The following is a 9,331-nucleotide window of genomic DNA, read 5'->3' as shown; positions in this document are numbered from 1 at the left end:
TCAGTCTCCAAGGGTTTTTTTCTACAGTGCCCAAGTTCTGCAACAGCAGAGGCAACACCCAGATCTGGCTCTTTCCAGAAAAGGCAGGAATGAGTGGAAGGAATTTTCCACTGCTGCCCTGACATTCATTGCTCTGCTAGAGGCAAAATGTATGCTAGGAATGACTTAATGCTGTTTGGGCAGCTGCAGAAAGGACAAATGCAGGTAGACCAGCTATTGTTAGCGCACAGGTCTCAGTTTCTCAATAGTGTTGCCTCTTTTCAACCCGAATAGCTAGTCAAATTCCAGGGCACTGTGAGCATTCCAGATGGGACCAGAAAGTTGGTGATCGGTTTTTGTCTTTGATGTTGTTTTGTTTGCTCAGAATGGACGAAGACCTGAGTCCCCGAATAGGGAAGGAATCAGACGGCAGGAAACAGCTTCCTTTGCTCATGGCACCAAAAGCCTGTGTTTCAACCTGCTCCCCTGCCCCAAAAATCTCTCCATAATGGTGGGGTTTCTTCCAGGGTCAGCCACAGTCCCTGACGCTCAGTCTCTCCCAGGTTTTTTGTCTGTTCTGCCACCCCCCCACCTCCCCACTCCAAACACTAATCAGCAAAAGCAATCTCAATGAGGTTTTAACTCAACCACAACAAGGTTTCACCCGCTCATAAGAGCAGTCTCCCTGCACTGGATATGGTTCATGTTCTGTTTAACTTCAGACAGAGGCCATAGCTAAGAGAACAATAATGGAGATACTATTATTTCCATGGGGGTAGCACCTTTGAGCCCCAGCCAAAGACCCCACTGTGCTAGGTGCTGTACAAACAACAATGGACCCTGTCCCTAAAGAGCTTAGGAGAGCATGGGGTCAGTCTATTTGAAGCCTGTCTTGTGACCAGCACTGAGCTGCAAAACAGACAGGGGAGACCGTGTGGAAAAATACAGGGTTTACACTGCTAGAATCCTGGCACAGCTGGTAACCGCCTCAGCAGAACAAGGCCAGCCCCTTGCAGCGGCTGAGCCAGCACTCCCCGATTCCATTTGGATTTGGGTTTTGCTTAGCAGCCTTCGTTAGCTTGGAGATGTGACCCCCTGAGGCCTCCAAACCCAGAAGGCAAAGTGACTGGACCCGGCGCTGCAAATTAAAAAAGCCTCGTGATTTATTTTTTTAAGCCAGTCTCATGATTTTGGAATGCTTGGGCCTGGCCACACTATTTAGAGAGGGGTTTTACAGACACACTTCCTGGGACAGCAGGGTCCATTTCATGAGAGAGAAACTGAAATAGATTTGTGTTTTATATATATAGTAGAAAGAGCTATAACCAAGGCACAGAACTGTGATCCAGGACTCCTGGGTCTATCTGTGGCTCTGGGAAAGAGTGGGTCCTAGGATCCCTGGGTTCTAGTCCCAGCTTGAGGGAAGGGAGCGGGTTATAGCAGATTAAAACAAAGGACAGGGCTGGGATTAGGAATCCTGGGTTCTATTCCCACCCTTGCCGCTATCTCACTATACCCTTAGACAGCATGGAAACACTCAGATACACCTTCTCCAGCTCTCACAAAGAGCAAAGTGGCTCAGTAAGTGCTCCCCTAAAGGCAATGCTTAGATGCCATATTCTCTGCACTGTGGATTCAGCAGCAGTGCAGTGTTTGAGGAAGGCCATGTCCTGGTACAGCACTCTTATAGCAGCAACCACCAGGACCTGATCCTGATTGCAGTATCTTGTGGTACTGCAAAATCTTGTCTACATGGCAACATTTTCACTTAATAGCCTGAGCTATAAATTTAAGGCCATCTATTTAAACAGGCACAACTTCTCCTCTTAGGTGGACATTGTTGCTCTAGTAAAAGAGGGTCTTTTTTGGTTTAATTTATGGCATTTGGGATGGGGTTTAAGATAAATCAAAGAAGCCACTTTCATTCTAAATCAGGGAAGTTATACTGGGGTAGCATTGGCTCAGTGATGGGACACTAGTGGACTTGGGAGATCTAGGTTCAAGTCCCAACACTGTCAGACTTTCTGCGTGACCTTGGGCACGTCACCAAAGGCATTTCTACAGTTCAAGGAGACATACTCATGCTTGCTCTCATCCAGCGAGCAGGCTAACACAGAGTGTGGCTGCAGCAGTGGGAGCTCAAGTACATACCCACCAGAGACACTGGCCCCTCCTGCAGCTCACGCCACTTAGCCAGCGGTTGCACGTCTCAAGCTAGACGTTACACCTTCCAGCTCCAGCGCAGACAAAGCCTCTCTCTGCCACAGAGTAACAGCACTGCCCTCCCCCACAGAAGGATCCATTGACAGACTGTGAGGCATTCAGATCTGCTGTGGTTGTGGGGTTGGGGCGGGGGGTGTAAGAACCACAGACAGATGTCCTAGATACAAATAACAGCTGACAGGCATTTAAATGCCACAAGATACTGTATCCAAGGCCTGGGACAGGACCCTAGGAAGCCATCATCCCCCCCTTTTGCACAAGGAAAAGGCAGAACATGTTGTGGGTTCCAGACAGCAGTCTTTGTTGTATCCACCTGTTTCTGCCCCTTTCCATGGGGCCTTAGCACTGGCTGCTGCTGCTGCTGTCCAGCCCAATTTTTTTTACTGCCGCATTTTGGATGCTCTGAAAATGTTACAGCACAACTGACATAGAAGCAGCACTGGCCCCATGGGCCTTTCTTAGGCCTGGTCTACACTACACATTTAAACCAAATTTAGCAGCGTTAAACCAATTTAACCCTGCACCCATCCACACAATGAAGCCCTTTATATCTATATAAAGGGCTCTTTAAACCGATTTCTGTACTCCTTCCCTACGAGGGGAGTAGCGCTGAAATCGGTATTGCCATGTAGGATTAGGGTTAGTATGGCCGCAAATCGATGGTATTGGCCTCCAGGCAGTATCCCACAGCGCACTATTGTGACCGCTCTGGAAAGCAATCTGAACTCGGATGCACTGGCCAGGTAGACAGGAAAAGCCCCACGAACTATTGAATTTAATTTCCTGTTTGCCCAGCGTGGAGCTCTGATCAGCACAGGTGGCGATGCAGTCCCAAATCCAAAAAGAGCTCCAGCATGGAGATACTGGCTCTCATCGCTATATGGGGAGACAAATCTTTTCTATCAGAGTTCCATTACAGAAGACGAAATGACAAAGCATTTTAAAAAAACATCTCCAGAGCTACGAACAAGGTCACAGCCACCGTGCTGTGTTGATAGCGTAAACGAAAGCCAAAGACATCAATGGACGCTATGGCGGGAGGAGTACTGAGGACTCCAGCTATCCACAGTCCCACAGTCTCCGAAAAGTTTTGGCATCTTGGCTGAGCTCCCAATGCCTTAGAAGGTTCAACTTTCCGGAGTGTTTGGGTACAGTCATCATTTACCCTCCCCCCGAAAGAAACAGGAAAAAAAATGTTTTACCTTTTTTCATTCACCCTACGTGTGTACTGATACTGCTGGTAGCCGGGTAGCTGCAGCGCTGAACACAGCCTGCCCCTCCCGGTGACAAGCAGTGCATATTTACTTCTGCCATTTTGGTCATATCAAGCCTGTGCGTGCTCTGCGGGCCTTCGGTAACAATGGAGAATGACTCCCGGTCATCCCCAGAGATGTACTGACTGGTTTCGGTACCATCTCTTTCATAGCAACTGGAGGCTGAGTCTATCAGCCCCCCCTCCTTTCCATATTTAAGAAAGATTCTGTACTGCTGGACTCTCATACCGTGGGCTGCGTCCTCTCCCCTGCTACCATTTTAATGTTCTGCCTGACTCATAGCGCTTGGAGGCTTTACCCCCTCATTTTATCTCACTAAAAAAGTCAGTGTTCTTATTCCTGCTTCTTTATACTTCATCACCACCTTGCATGGTAGCCCGGAGGTTGGGGGAGTGAGGGGAAGCAATGGGTGGAGTTGTTGCAGCAGGCACACCTAGAACTGGCATGCGCCATCATTTTGTGGGGATCTCTTGAGGGCTCTGAATAGAGCGGCTCTGTGCTCATGGTACACTGGTTCTCTCGTACCTTGCCCCTATCTAGACAGGACTACTCTTTTTTAGACAAACTAAGAGGGAATGACCTTGGAGTCATTTCCCATTTCGTCCATGTCCCCGGCAACTCAGCGAGGCGCCAGGAGCAGCACCCATGCAGCAGAGTGGTACAAAACGACTGTTAACCGTCATCTCATCGCCAATTACAGAATAGCAGGAAGTTGCCAAATAGGGATGGCAACTGTCTCTGCTACCTTGCAAAGGCAAATGAATGCTTCTGTGTAGCACTGCAGTACTGCGTCTGTCAGCAGCATCCAGTACACATACGATGACAGTGACAAGGCAAAATGGGCTTAATGGTTGCCATGCTATGGCGTCTGCCAGGGGAATCCAGGGAAAAAGGGCGCAAAATGATTGCCTGCCGTTGCTTTCACGGAGGAAGGATTGAGTGACAACATTTACTCAAAATCACCCGCGACACTGTTTTTGCATTGGGATCTCAACCCAGAATTCCAATGGGCGGGGGAGACTGTGGGAACTATGGGATAGCTAAGGGACAGATACCCACAGTGCAACACTCCGGAAATCGATGCTAGCCTCGGTACATGGACGCACACCACTGAATTAATGTGCTTAGTGTGGCCGCGTGCACTCGACTTTATAGAATCTGTTTTACAAAACCGGTTCATGTAAAATTGGACTAATCCTGTAATGTAGACATACCCTTAGGGAGCCATCGGGGCCTAGCAAGCTTTGCTTCTGAACAAAGGAACAAAACCAGCCCTATCTTGGAAAAACAAACAGGCATGGGACATGGTCCATTTGCACCATCTCGTGGCAGGATTTGTCTCTGCAAGTTGTTTTTTCAGCTCCTTCCTTCTGCAGAGACGTTTCACAAGCAGAGAACTGTGCTGCTCTACTAAAAGTCCAATAGACCCTCAGGCCTCTGAGCTTAGATTTTCAACACAGCGAAGGTTTTTTCATCGAGGTCAAGACCAGAAGAGTGTTAGATTATCCAGCCTGACCTCCTGTATAACACAGACCTGAGAATTTCACCCCATTACTGGTGCTTTGAGCCTAGTAATATGTATTTGACTAGAATAACTACTGGAAAGGCATCCAAGTCTTGAAATGAGCTGGACAATCCCCCACTTCCTTTGGCTGCTCATTACAATGGGCAGTCAGACACACTGTTAAATGTATGCCTTATTTCTCACCTGTGTTTGTCTGGCTCTGGCTTCCAGCAAGAGATTTTAGTTGCAGACAAGATTTTCAATATCTGGATCAACTGGGCACCTGAATTGAGGCACTAAAAAAAAAATGTGTCACTCACCTACTAAAAACCAGCCCCTTTTAAAAGGTGTCAGGTTGGACTCCCCAAATCATTAGTCATTTTTAAAAAACATTTTGGCCAGAGTTGTTAATAATTATTTAGTATCTGGCAGTACAGAGGCCCCAACTGGGATGGGGGGAGGGGGCACAGTGATACTGCATAGACCCCAACCAAGAGGGAAGACGGGTTTCGTGTCTCTAGTTGGGATCGTGGTGGTATGCAGTGTCACACTGGGTGCTGCACAGACCCCACCATAACTTAGCCTGGTGCCTTCCTCCGCAGTGATGCCAGGTGCCAAACAGACCCACACCCCCAAGAACTGTTCTGACAACAAAACAAAGAAAACTCCCCATACAGCTTGGGAAAAATAGCACCTAACTCTGAGCAACTCTTTTCCCCATCCTATGTACTTACCCTGTGCAACAAGGGGATTGTGGAAGAGTTGTCACTGCTGGGACATCCCCTGATGGCTGGGTGTGGCACAGTGGGCTCACCTCATCTATTGCCCCCTTCTGACAGCTGATCTGGCCCTACCCTGGTCTGTCTCTTTCACATGGCTCAGCTGTCTGGCCAGCTGGGGGTCTAGTCCCAACCCTTCCAGAGTAATAGCTTCCTATGCACTGGACCAGTCTTCCCAGTCTTCCTTCCAGTGGCTCTGTCTTGTTTGCTGCCCTCAAGTCTGGGCCCAGCTGTCTATGCACCTTTTTCTCAGGGCTTCCAGTTATCCAGGTCCCTGTTTCAGGGCCCTCACACCACCTAATCAGTGTTTGGCGGTTTCCAGTCCAGTGCCAGGGACCTAGGACTGGGAAAGAAGGGGATTGGCCCCACTGTTATGGGGGACTATACACTATCCTGGTATAACTGGCTAGCAAAAAGATCTGAATCCTCGCTCCTGTTCCTCCCCCAGAGGCCTGCCTGACCCTGAGGGCTTCCCTTCCACACTCCTATGTGGCAGACTCCTCCTAACCCCGACAAAGCTGGGCCCAGGATTCCTGGGGGCTCGATCCCCAGGCTTGTCATGGTCACTTAGGGCAGGAGCTAGGGTGTCCCCACTCCGGGGTGCTCTCTCTGCATTGGACTCTTCCCTGACCCACTAATCATTACATACAGTTCAAAGCTAATACAATTTAGTAAACAGCAACCAATTTAAAAAAAAAAAGAAAGGAAAGAACGTGAAAGGTGAAAGGAAAACCCGTCCCCCCTCCATGTGGCACGGGGACAGCACAACCAGCCGTCTCTGGATCGTTCACAGTCTGTCCCAGGCTCCTACCCAGGCCCTGGCTGTGCTGCAGGGGTGCAGCGGGTTGGACACTTGTTCTGGTGGTGGCCTCAGGCACTAGGGGGCAGGGCCCTTCTTCCCCCTGTCAATCCCCCCTCCTAGTCCGGCCTGCAAGACCTCCTGGCTGGGGACATCTCCCTGTGCTGGGCCCACTGCCCAGGGTCCCCCTCGCTCTGCCCAGCTGCTCACCATATTTGTGTCCAGACTGCTCCCACCCCAGCTCTATTGCCGCTCTGCCTCCAGTGCAGCTCCCTGGGCTGCTCCTCTGGCCCCTGGTTCTGGCTCTTGCTGCTGCGGCTCTGTTCCCAGCATAGATCTGCTCCCTGGGCTGCTCCGGCTCTGGCTGCTGCTCTCTCCTTAGCTCGGCCCCTCTGGCCCGGCAGATCTAGCTCACAGGGAGTATGGGGACCCCACAATCCTGTCTCCCTCTTTGGCTGCCTGCCTGTCGGTTAGGCTGACCTGGAGCATCCCATCAGCCTTCCCTTTTCTTTTAGTACTGGGAGAGGACCAGCCAAAAAGCCCACTAAGTTCCAGTAAGGGCCCAACAGTCCCCTTACGCAGGCAGTCCAGGATCACCCATTAGACCCTTTGCTGCCACCTCCCTGGTCATCTTCCTTCCAAGCCTTTCCCTGGACTTTCTCCTCACCCTGCAAGATCCTTCCAGTTCCCTACAGGTCCCTTCACTCCTTACTGCAGGCAGTGACTGTCATTTCTCCCTCCAGGCCCCTTCTGCTCTAAAATTCCTGTTTAAACCACCACCTATTCCCTCCCCATTAATTAGGCCTGAACTACCCTCCAGGACAGATGGAACTAGGTGGGCTAAATGAGCTTTCCAACTCCTGTTAACACTTTGTTCATCTTCATCCATGGTATGGAGATGACATGCCAAGGACTGAACATTTCTATGTATAAGAACACCCAGAATTAGAACATTCAGAATATATATATATATATATTATAGGAATTTTGGAAGGGACATAAGCCTTCATTCTTCAGGGCAGTGGTCCCCAACCTTTTCCGTGTGGTCGGTGCCGGACTAAGAACACCGGACAAGCGGCCGCCGAAATGCCACCGAGAAGCGGCAATGTCAAGAAGCATCACCGCTGAAAAGCAATGTCAAGAGGCGTCGCCGCTGAATTGCCACCGAAAATTGGTGGCATTTCAGCAGCAGCGCTTCTTGACGTTACCACTTCTCAGACGCATTTTGGAGGCTGTTTGTCTGGCAGCCAGTAGGTGGGCGCACAGAGATGCCCCAGCGGGTGCCATGGCACCTGTGGGCACTGCATTGGGGACCCCTGCTTCAGGGCATAAACCAGCCACTACCTAAATAGTGGTCAGGAAGGAGAAAGTTATTCTGTAAATACATACCACCTGGATTCTTGCACTTTCCCTTGACCCAGCTGGCATTGGCCACTCTTAGCATGTGGGTACTGAAATAAATGCACCAGTGCTTTGATGCAGTCTAGCAACCACCATCTTCCCACATTTCTCCTCCTCCTCCCTGAAACATCTCTGCTCTACCTTCTGACTCTGAATTGCTCAGGAGTTAGAACAACCACCTCTTGACTCAAAAAGAGAGAAGTTGATCTGGAGTGACTAAGCCTATGGAAGCAGCAAAGTGTCCAGTGGCACCTTATAGACTAACAGACGTATTGGAGCATGAGCTTTCGTGGGTGAATACCCACTTCCTCGGATGCATCCGAGGAAGTGGGTATTCACCCACGAAAGCTCATAGTCCAATACCTCTGTTAATCTATAAGGGGCCACAGGACTCTTTGCTGCTTTTACAGATCCAGACTAACACGGCTACCCCTCTGATACTTTAAGTCTATGGAGTGATTTCGTAAGTGGGGTCTCACAGCATAAATGAACTTTGAGGAATAGGAAGGCTGACCCAGCAGGCAGTGTTAGAATATAGATCTATGCGGGCCTGCCTGTAAAGGCCTATACTTTAAGAACTTAAGTGTATTTTTGTGACTTAGCTAGTTACAGAGGTATAAAACAAAGAATCAAAATCACAGTCCTCCTGTGTCTGGGCCTTCTCTCACTAGGATAGTCTGAGGCCTTGTTCTTAGGCTTAGGCCTTTGGCTAAGCAGCAGGGGCAGCCATAAGCTGGGAAGGGAATGGTCACAGCCTCATATCCCAAAACCAGTCACATTGAAATAAGGTGCTATTGGGCCGTTACGATCCGGTCCTGATAGTGCCCATTGCCACCAGATAAACAAACAGATCTTAAAATGGCAAGAAATCACGTATTGATGGTTGTTAAACCCTCATTTCTGTACTGTTTTATCTTTATGCCCCCCACTTTTCTATTGTTAATCTGTCTGGTTCTCTAATTGTTTCTGTCTGCTGTATAATTAATTTTGCTGGGTGTACGTTAATTAGGGTAATGGGATATAGTTGGTTAGAGAATTATGTTACAATATGTTAGGATTGGTTAGATAGATTTCAGTAAAATGATTGATTAAGGCAGTGGTCCCCAACCTTTTTTGTCTGGCAGACACCAGACAAAGGACTGTGGCCGCGGTTGAGCATCCGCTGATGCTTAACCGCCGGCCAGGATGCAGGTGCATTTAGATGCCCCCGCGTGCACCATGGCGCCCACAGGCACCCCTTTGGGGACCCCGGGTTAAGGTATAGCTGAGAATATTACTATATAAATGGGGCTCAAACAGGAAGTAGGTAGGGAAACTGGAATCATACTTGTGGGAAATTATCCCCAATAAACATAGCATTGTCTGCACTTTG

Source organism: Chelonoidis abingdonii, chromosome 17, assembly GCF_003597395.2.
Source record: "Chelonoidis abingdonii isolate Lonesome George chromosome 17, CheloAbing_2.0, whole genome shotgun sequence".
NCBI lineage: Eukaryota > Metazoa > Chordata > Testudines > Testudinidae > Chelonoidis > Chelonoidis abingdonii.
The sequence above is the reverse complement of the archived record's forward strand: the minus strand, read 5'-3'. Positions refer to the sequence as shown.